The 11514-nt window shown below is 37.8% G+C and overlaps 1 protein-coding gene across 3 annotated transcripts in view; it reads right to left on the bottom strand.

The window, feature by feature from the left end:
* Positions 1-11514, bottom strand: part of AFF1 (ALF transcription elongation factor 1) — a 215316-nt gene that overhangs the window by 32115 nt on the left and 171687 nt on the right. The gene's annotated exons all lie outside the window — the stretch shown is intronic.

Here is an 11514-nt window from a genome sequence, read left to right on the forward strand (position 1 = left end):
GGCAGCTCCTGTCCAGAGGCAAGATGAGAAGGCAGAAAGGGACAGGAGCTGGTTGAATGGACACCGGAAATCTGGGGTGGAAAAAGGGAGTGTACTGCCACATTACAGGAATAGCAACTAGGGTCATATAACTATATGTGTATAAATCTTTGTATGAGAAACTAACTTGAGCTGTAAACTTTCACCTAAAGCACAATAAAAAATAAAAATAAGTGCTATACAAGAACTAAAAAATACATAATAAGATGTATGAAGCTATCAAAGAAAATGTCCGAGACAATGCAACAGTTAACCTGTATTTTGTCCAAAGGCATTACAGTTGGCCCTCCATATCTGCAGGCTTCATATCCTGGATTCACCAACCACGGGGCGGGGGGAGAAGTTCCAAAAAGCAAAACTTGAATTTGCAGCATGCCGAGCCCTAGACTGAATCGACACGAATGACGTGACGTGTAGGCATACCCTGCTGTAGCCTCCCACCATTTCACAGATCCTCAGTTTCTCTCCAGCACTCATTGTTTGACCATTGTTCATCTTCTCATTATTCCCTAAACAATACAGTACTTAGTGTATAACAACTATTTAAATAGCACTGACATTGTATTAAGTATTATAAGTAATCTAGAGATGATTTAAAGTACACAGGAGGATGTGCATAGGCTATATGACAATGCTACACCATTTTATATCAGGGACTTGAGCATCCTCAGATTTTGGTATCTGCAGGGGGTCCTGGAACTAATCCCCCAAGGAATGACTGTATCAGTACTGCATTCTATTCTTGGCACACAAAAAAATTCTTTTGTCTGCTTGTACACAAATTAATGGGAAGGGTGTTGCCTAGAGAGTATGTTTAACCTTATTGCTATAGTTCTGGTAAGAAAAAATAAAGTCAGTTCACTTCCTCAAACTTACGTTAATACTAGGCACTCTGGCTTATGATGAGCCTAAATATAAAAAGGAATCATTTTCCAACCTGCACACACTTACTCAAGGAGCCCTAGTTAAATACGCTGCTACTAACCAAAAGGTTGGTGGTTCAAACCCACCCAGACGCTCCAACACACCCAGCTGCTCTGGAGGAGGAAAGACCTAATGATCTGCTCCAGTAAAGATTACAGCCTGAAAAACCCTATGCGGCAGTTCTACTCTGCCACATGAGGTCACTTATGTCAAAATCGACTTGATGGGGCAGTTCTAAGTTCTACTCTGTCACATGGGGTCACTACGAGTCAAAACAGACTCAACAGCACCTAACAACAACACACTCAAATCTTAATATCCCCCCTGCCCATTGACCTTCTTCCATGGAGATAACCCAATAGCCAATGAATGAATTAGTAATTGCTCCCTCCCACTTCTTCCTAAATATATAAGCACTACTATTTGAGGAAATATTGTTAAGTAAAACTGAAAAAAAATCTGCTTGAGAATTACTGATGCTCCAAAAAGCAAGTTATACTAGATGTTAAAATACTTCAGTATTTCTAAAAATACCTCTTCAATAACCTGACCAACAATTTTTACTGCAAACCCACTACTGAAGCAGAGCAGGCATGGTTATTTTAGGAAACCCTGGTAAAATCACTACATTTTCTAGTGCAAATAAATGGTAGTATAACTTGGCTTTTGGTAACTGACCGCCTACATGCAACGTGGTGATTCTGCTAAAGAACTGCTTTCATCAACAAATGTACTAAAAACATCCTGTGATAAGTTTCTATGTAAAATTAAAACTATAAGCTACTTGTGAATGTAGATCTTGCTCAATGTTTATCTTTGTTGTTGTTGTGTGCGATCGAGTCGATTCTGACTCATAGTGACCACATACGACAGAACAGAACTTCCCCCACAGGGTTTTCTAGGCTGTAACCTTTACGGGAGCAGATCTCCAGGTCTTTTCTCCTGTGGAGTAGCTAGTGGGTTTGAACTGCTGACCTTTCCATTAACAGCTGAGTATTTAACCACTGTGACACCAGGGTTCCTATATTTATCTAATAGAAGTTAAATTCGGATTTTTGCAAGACTAGGAAATACAGCCTTCAGACACAGGACTTGGTATTTAGCAATCATAATGGTTGGTGTACAAGAAAAAGTTACTCAACAGGTTTACTGCTCTAATGGTGGCTTGGCTAGCTTACATGCAAGCAAAAGATAAAAGGTATATCTTTGGAATAAACATAAGGCATAATGCAACCATAAAAAAAAAAACTGGGCAAAGTATATTCAGTAGTAAACCAACACAACAAAACCACAGTAAATGGACCTCCTTTGTTTCTTAGTCACTGAATTTGTTTTGTATAAAACTGACGAGCCTTAATTTCCTGTAACATCAATGATCATGTAATACAACTATGCTTCCTATTGTAAGCAGAGGACTAAAAATCTTGTAAACTTGTTCGCCTAGCTACTTAATACCCAACTTCCATAAATATATTCTCCTAAAACAAGGCAGAAAGCACATTAAGAGAAAGTTCTGACTTTTAGCTCCACTTGCTATTAGGGAATAATAGGTGTCATGAAAATGCTGTCCCAGATTCTAAAGTTTCTCCCTCAGGGCATTATGGAGACATCTGCAGGTACAGAATCTACACAGAACCTAAAGAGTTAAGAGACACTGGCCTCTGAAGGGAGACTGCTAAAGATATTTCCAAAGAAACACTCACTCAAAAAGAAATGATAAACCAATCATCTTGAATGGGGTCAACCAGTATCTACCATTTATTTAGTATATACTAGGGAAACCCTGGTGGCATAGTGGTTAAGAGCTATGGCTCCTTACCAAAAGGTCAGCAGTTTGAATCCACCAGGCGCTCCTTGAAAACACAATGGGGCAGTTCTACTCTGTCCTGTAGGGTCGCTATGACTCAGAATTGACTCAACGGCAAGGGGTTTGGTTTGTGTTTGTTCTTGGTTTTGTTTTTTTAAGGGACTTTACACATGGTATTTAATTTAGTCAAAATTCACAGGTAAACATCTCTCACACCTGAATCATCAGACATAGGTATACTGTCAGTGCCTGCCAATCCAGCCAACAGTAAGCACATAAATCTTCCAGAAACCATGGTTTGTTATATTGCCAGGAGTGAGTGAGTCAACATAAGTCAGCACAGAGTGGAAGGCTGGCAGGGGAGGTTCTAAAAATTTTTATAAATTTGTATCATAGCTACATAAGAAAAACGGTTACTTAAAAACCAGAACTTTTGTCAATATAAAAAATTAATCATTAATGCCATTATGATAAAAAAAAACAACAACAACAATCTATACGGTTGATGACAGGTGAAGATTTTTCTTATTAAAAATAAGGAAATTTTTCAAAGGAATTAGCTGCTATAGTCACCTGCTTGTCTCACAAACAATTGTATCTGAGGCCAAATAAAACAACTATCCTGTTGGAATAAAATTTAATATATCATTCTTCCTTTAAGAAAGTAAGTTACCTTTAAAATAACCATATATACTTTTTAAACTGGTCAAATAACTAATTTAACTTCCAAACTCCAAGGCAAAGTAGTTATTTCAAAGAATGTGCCACCATCTGGCCTAATTTGGCACTGTTCAAAAGAAGCCAAATGCTCAGGTAGAGCAACTCTTTGAACTACCTTGTAGGTTTAACCACATTTCACATTATTGGTTAGGTAAACTTTTTACTTAAAGGTTAAAAACAATCCTCAAAACCCTTTGTGCAAATGCTTTCTTCAGGTGGCCGTTCTAGCAAAGTTTAAAGTGCCATGTGCAGGTTCTGGCAGGCACCCTCCAGTAAGTCAGAGTCCAACTGTGAGACAAGCCTTTATTTCTTTTCCATCCCTTAGCAGTGGGTTTGCTCAGAGCTTTCACTGCCAACGTTCTGTGACATCTCAATTCAGAACCAAAGATTATTTAAATCAGCTTATTTCTTGACTTAATGCTTCTTATTATCAGGCCATACATTTTATCTGGGAAAGAGTAAGTGAAGACAAAGACACAGAAGTTATCTGCAATTAGTAAATCACAACCATGGTATCAGGTGTGCTTAAAATGGTACAAAAAGTAATACTTTTTCAGAAACTTCTAGTGAGCATGCGAGAATGAATAAATTTGCACAATCTCACAAACCTAAAAACAATTTGGGGATGGACTGCAAGGAGGAGAAAGAGATCAACTCAGAAGCAGATTCGTAATTCCCCAAATTTACAATTCAATGAGACTTTGATTCCTTTTTTTGATAATCAAGGGCAAAAATAAGGACTGTAAATGCCTTGTAGGAGAGATGATGCGCGGTTATAAATTGTGAAGAGAACTCCACACTGTAAATATACTGTGAAAAAGCGCATCTTAAGCAACTGTAACACAACTCTCCAAATGGTGACAGTAGTAAGAAAGCAGAAATCAAATTAATGGAAAGATTCCCTTATCAATTCAAAGTCTATAGTAGATTATGGGCTGACAAGATAGATGGGAAACTGACTCAATACAGGATTTACTATAGTAAGAGCTTAATACCTGATAAGGTAGAAACTGTTGCCAGAGGTACAAAAGATGATTTAAACTCCATGGATGAAGTGAAGACTATGTGAGGTCAAATAAGGAAATGAGACAAATCATAAGAGTTCAAGAGAGGGAATATTAGAAGTTCACAAATAAGGTTAAATCAGTAAGGCTGAAGAGTAAGGTACTAGTCCAAGAGTGACACACTAGAAGACCAGAAATAAAATCTTAAAAACAAGTATTACTTTAAATCCTGTATCTACTGGTTACAGGTATTCAATAAAGTTTATGTGTAGTACTTTCCCTTCCTCATTTAATCTCAGCACCTATGTGTGCAAGGCACTGCTCTACACCCTACGGACACAGCTCTTAGCCGACAAAAATCATTGCTCATGTTGCACTTACATTCTAGAGGAGGAAGATGAAGAACTAAAACATAAACTTTCCCCAAGTGTAACAAGAGGTATGGAGGCAAGGAAAAGGATAAAAGAGAAAGGGCACAGGATGGGCATGGGTTGCTTTTTCATAGGGTCATTGGGGAAAACTGCACTGAAATGGACATCAGACATGGAGGAGAGATCTGAACGAAGGGAAGGAGCACACTGCAGGCATGCGGAGGGGGCCGGGTGATCCAAGAAGAGAAAACAAGCAGCTCAAAGTGGCCAAAGTGGACCATGTACTTGTGTATGGAGGAAGGAGAGTGGCAGAGCAGGAGATAGACTGGTAGGTGGTGAGGGGTAGATTACTGAGGGCCTTGGAATCCTTTGCAGGGTTAGAGAGAAAGACAGAATCCTTGGGAAAGTAGACCACCTTGCTGATTTAAGAGCACAGTATCCCAGAGTGGGTGAAATGTACAAACTGTCCTTAAGGCTAATAGATTCTCAGTGAATTAAAATATCTTATTCAATCTTTCAATCCATGTTAAAATTAGTCTAGGGTGACTTATTGTGGTAATTGCTAGTTACAATTTAAAACAAGGATGTATGTGTTCAAATGCTTTCAGAGGGTGCAGTAAAATCTATCAAGCCCCGTTATCGGTGCAAGTATTCCCTGCCTTCTTCTCAGTAATTCAGGCTCCGGATCAAATTGTCACCTCCTCCAAAAGACTCTTCCTAATCTCCCTGCCTGAAGTATCGTCACCCCCTTAAAAATATCCTTCCTCCAGTCTGTCACTATCACATCACCTTCTTTTGCTTCCTTCATAACATTTATCACTGTATGAAATTACTAGGTGAAGTTTTTAAGTGTATATTATGTGCCACACACACATTTAATTACAAGATGTGGAAGACAAAGATTTTGCCTTATTGACCACTGTTTCCCCCAAGTACCTAAAGCAGCACCTGATACACAGTACATGTTCAATAATTACGCACTGAGTGGATGAAGAGAGGCAATTTTTGGAAATGTCTTCAAATCACATGGAGCGAAACCCAGACAATAATATTTATAGTTATATGATTTGGGTCTAAAACATGTTAAAGAATGATGAGAGCGATTTTTCTTTTGCAGAACATTAGCATAAATTAATTTACCTAACATTTAACTATTACATTAATGGGCATTGATATATTTCTTCTTACTATCCATTTTACTTGACTTTTTGCCTAAGATGAAGTATGATAGTATATATTGTCCTAAAGAGGAGTTACCATAAGTATTTCAAGCCAGCGCTGCATCATTTAAGTAAAGATATAAGCTCCAAGGTGAATATTTTGAAGACAACAATCCTTCATCACCTTAAGGCATTAATGTAAATTATTTAAAGTCTGCCTAATTTCATATCCTTATCAGACTATCCCTTCAACATTATGCAAGTTTCCAGCATGAACTTGTAGGAACTACCATGTTAAATCTACAAGGGATGTTGCCTCCAAGAGATCATAGAATATTTGTCCACTAGAACTGGAACATATGCTAGATTTAAGAGTTAGACTGACTATTCCAAGAGACTATAATTCTACCATGAGTTAGAGTTAGAGTACTGTATCAGGGCAGATGAGGTAAGGAGATGATTCTACATTTGGGGATTAAGTATTTTCTAAATATTGGTTTCATGTGTCCTAGCGGCTGTAATTCTGAAATAAGCAGGTTTTTAAAATACTGCATAGAAAGTTTGTTTACTTTCACTTAAGAATGGAAATTCTTAATACTCAACCTTATAAATTCACATTTCTCCTTAGCATGACTAACAGTAACTTAATTTAATAACAACAAAGCAGCAGCTGTATTCCTTATTCTCCTCCTTTTTAGACCACTTTCTTTCCTCCTGGAGGGGAAAAAAAAAAACCTTTATCTAAACATCCTGTATTTAGGCTATTACAGTAATTATGAGCACTTACAAACCTGGGTTTTCAATCACTTGAACTGGTAAGTTGGGAGTGAAAATAAAGTGTAATCTCTTCCAGCAATGCCAGGTATTGAGTACTGAGAATTATTATTAAGAATGGGACATTTATTTACACCCTGTGATAGAATGTAGACCTACAAATTATAGGTGTAATTGACCGGAACAAATGTTCGTTCCTTCTGTTCTAAAGAGCTGAAAAACTATGAATAAGAGATAGGGGTATAATCTCAATGAAAAGTAATTTAAAAGCTTTGCACATTAGGGTGGTTTCCACCACTTCTTCCATAATATTTATCAGCTAACAGCAGTTTCAGTTAGAGCTGCCACTGAAATACCAGACTCAGATGAACACCTTGGCAGAGTAAAAGCTAACATTTAAAGACAAGATACAAAGGGTCCTAAAAAGGAAAACAAAAATTTACTTAGGCTAAATATGATTTAAAGAAATGAGTCACTTCTTCAAACTTAATTCTAGGGCACTTGAACTCACATTATGTGCTGACATAATGATTGGATATTAAAATAAACTGACAGAGCATATCTCCCTTAGTTCTTTACCAAGATATTTAAAAACCAGTAACACTTGAAGTAAAAGCTGAAAACTCAGTTCAGTTAAAAAGGTATCAAGACTCTGCCCAGCCTTTATTAACCCTGTACCATTCCTTCTCTCGTGGAATTCCAGGAACAATCCTAATTCCAGCCTTCACATCCAGAGATATCTCTCATTTTTAAAAAAAAATTTCTCACATAAGTAATAAAACTTTCAACCTGCTAAATCAGGGCTAATTTCTGTTTCTTATTCTAAATAAGCCCTGGCGATTTCTGAGGCAAATGCAAGAAAAATAAAGGAGGGCATCTTCTAATAAAGGATTTAGCAATTTCAGGGTAGAGGGTAGGAAGGGACAAGGAAGTTATCCACAATAATAAATATAACCTATACAATTTCTAAAATATTATCTAATATCTAACAGTTTCTGAAATAAAACACATAATCCCTTTGATATGCACTGAATGGACGAGAGGCTGACAAAAAGCACCCACACCAATAAACTGCATCTTGGAGGACTGTCCAACAAGTATATAAAGGATACAATAATTGTACAGAAAAAGGAAGTACTTTGCACTTTGCCCTGAACACTCAAAAGATCCAAGCCTTGGAAAGGAAGAGGGATTGAGAGCCAAGAGCCCTTAAGCAAATATATCCTCCCCTAAACTTAGGAGCAAATAGCACTAAGATCCTAGCTAATCAGTTACCTGCAGAGCTTTGCAGATGGAATCCATTATCTGAGAAATAACCAGCATTTAACTATAGAGATAAAAGTAATGGACTCAGTATGTATTTCTCTCACACCTATATGCTTCTACCACCCTACTATCCCCCACCCAAGTGTGGGACAGATGTAAGACCTAACGCAGAATGTTCACAAGGTTCTTCTCTAATGCTAACTCACTGCTGCTGAGTCAATTCCGACTCATAGTGGCCCTATAAGACAGATTAGAACTGCCCCATAGGGTTTCCAAGGCTGTAATCTTTACAGAAGCAGACTGCCACATCTTTCTACTGTGGAGCGGCTGGTGGGTTCGAACTGTTGACCTTTCGATGAGCAGCTGAGTGCTTAACCACTGCGTCAGCAGGGCTCCTTTCTCTAATGCTGGCCCACTCTTTTTTCCTTTCAAATGAACTTATCTAAGGATTCCTAAGTACTAGTAACTGAAAAAGCAATAAAGCCTAGAGTGATTTTTTTTTTCTAAATTTTATTTTGTTGCTGTTGTTGAGAATATATATAGCAAAACATACACCCATTCAACAGTTTCTACATGTACAATTTAGTGACACTGCATTCTTCAAGTTATACAACCATTCTCACTCCCCTTTTCTGAGTTGTTCCTCATTAACATAAACTCACTGCCCCCCTAAGGTTTCTACCTAATCTTCTGAGTTGCTATTGTCACTTTGATTCCATACAGATATTTCTTAAAAGAGCATAATGCTCAAGGCAGACCTTTTTTATTAGTTAAGCTAAACAATCGTAGGGTTTTAAGATGACTTTAGGGGATATTTTAGGTTTAAGGTTTAAAGATTATCTCAGGGCAATAGTTTCAGGGGTTCATCCACCCCGCATCGCTCCAGAAAGTCTAGAGTCCATAAGAATCTTAAATTTTGTTCTCATCCCCCTTCCCAGGCTTTTATCAAGATTATTCTATGGAATCTTTGATCAAAATGTCCAGTAATGGTAGCCTAGCCGGGCACCATCCCGTTCTTCTGGTCTCATGACAAAAGAGGTCGTTGCTCATGGAGGCAATTAGCCATACAGTCCATATGCTCCTCCTATTCCTGAAACTCCTTCTTCCTTTGTTGGTCCCAGGTGAATAAAACCTAGATTAATTTTTAAAACCAAAATACAAATGACCCTGCAATTAACAGTTTTTTTTCCGACATTCAAAGTACATTATATGGTCTCCCTGGCACTCTGTGTCCTTCAAATATGTCCAAGAACTCTAATGTTGACACTAGATCAAATTAACCTGGGAGAACTAAGAGTTGTGCCATATTAAATCTGAAACAATGATTGCACTTTACAAATTGAGACACTGCTTTCATCCAATTTCCATTAAAAGTAAGTTTATAAAAGTGATTCACTTATTTCCCCAGAGGTACATTTCACTCTGTCCCTTATCAGTTATCACCAACCAACCACCGCCCCGCCCCAACAGAACTTCCAGGTCCATTAAAAAAAAATTTCAAAAGTTGCCATCAAGTCAATTCTGACTCATGGTAACCCCATGTGTTGCAGAGTAGAACTGCACTCCACAGGATCTTCATGGCTATGGCCTTTCAGAAGCAGACTGCCAGGCTGCTTCTACTGCCAGGCTTCTTCTTCGGCCAAAGCACCTCTGAGTGAGTTTGAACCTCTAACGTTCCAGTTAGTAGCCCATTCTTAACTGTTTGCACCACCCAAGTCCATATAACCCTTATTTTCCATGCAGCCTCAATATTGTTCTCCTTCCTATATTACTCTTTACTTTCTCATCTCTACTAGCCCCTACTTCTACTCCTTCCCTCCCTGAATCTATTAAGAGCATCACAAATATTCTTTCCTAATTTGTCTGCAAAATTAATGACTTTTTTTTAAAAAAGAAAATACTACATTTCACAAGGTGCAAATATACCTATTATAAACTTTCAGCACCTCTGATTTCAGTGGTTTAACTTCTTTTTAACAAGAGAACTACCCATTGATCTGAACAGCAAATTCATTGCTGGCTACTACCTAAGCCTGAAAAACCTGATAGGAATTGGAGTGGGAGGGTGTGACTTTTGCCTGCTCAGCCTGAAGCTACTTCTCAGGACTAATCAGACGCAGTGCGTTTCTTCTTTTACCCACAGGCCCAGAGGCACAGGTGCCTTTTTCCTCCTAGTATAGCCGTCTCCAAACTGCTTGGAGATCTCCATTCTGGTTTTATTGCCAAGTGGGATGCATGCTCTTCAACTCTCCTTCGTTGGCCCAAAGACGGTGTCCTGGTCCTTTCATGGTCTAATGTATTTACTACCAACCATTACAAAGAAGCACAGGAGTAAAACCATGGGAAGGCTATCGAGCTTACACAGAATTCCTACACTTGTCGTTCTTGGATCTGTAGTTTCTACTCCTTACCAGCTATCAGTTGGTTTAACAAATCTCTTCCTTCCTCAAATGTAATGTAACCCAGTGACTTTGACTTTCATAATTCAAAAGCCAGTAAAATTTTAAAAAAGGAAAAGAAAAAAAAAAGCAAGCTAACTGATGTAAGGTTTTTTTTTTTTAACCCTAGTAAAGGACATTAAAAGCAAATAAAAATTTATCATCTACCAGTACCATATAAAAATACATCTTTGTCATACACACTAAAAAAAAAAAAAACTGTCCTTCAAACTGTAATAAATTTTACCTTTAAAAACAAAATAAAACAAAACACCTTATTATACTGGTTTCCCCCCGTGCCCCACCTTGCTATGGAGAAATGAAAACAAACTGCATCAAGGAGCTGGCACCTGGGAAGAGTGATTTAGCCCAGTCCCACATTCAATCATAATTAGGAGATATAATGGATGATCTCTTCGGCTTGACTACACAGTTTTTTTAAATACTTAATCCACAGCACTGCCCCCCTTCCAAAACACACAAAACAAATATTGTGCCTAGAAAACAGACAAAAGCTGGAGCTGGAACTCCCCTGAAACTAGCAACTCTTAAGTGTCAGTCAAGACTGAAAGAGAGAAAGGCCTCCTCACTTAGTCCCAAAAAACCACTTCTGTAAGAAAGGAATGAAGTATCAGTTCAATACCATCAAGAAAAGACAAACTGGGTCAAAATGCTGATTTAAAAAATTTTTAATCTAAAATGTTCCAAAAAACCCAAAATATACCTAGACTTACTCAGCCTTAATAAAGAACAGCTGGGCAATAGAAATAGTTCTTTATAAGTAAAACTAGGCCATAAAAGTGGTAGAAAACCTTAAACTGCACGTGTCCCCCAAAATGTGTTTCCAAAAGCTAAAGCTATTTAAGACTGAAATTTATAGAGCCAAGTCTTCTATTAATTACAATTAATACGTAAATAACAGCACAATTTCCTTTCTTTTCAGAAAACCCCTTATAAACTTTCTCCTATGATACTTAAGACTTCAACAAGAAAACTTCATCCAAATATAAA

This window comes from Trichechus manatus, unplaced genomic scaffold, assembly GCF_000243295.1.
Source record: "Trichechus manatus latirostris isolate Lorelei unplaced genomic scaffold, TriManLat1.0 scaffold00296, whole genome shotgun sequence".
NCBI classification, from domain to species: domain Eukaryota; kingdom Metazoa; phylum Chordata; class Mammalia; order Sirenia; family Trichechidae; genus Trichechus; species Trichechus manatus.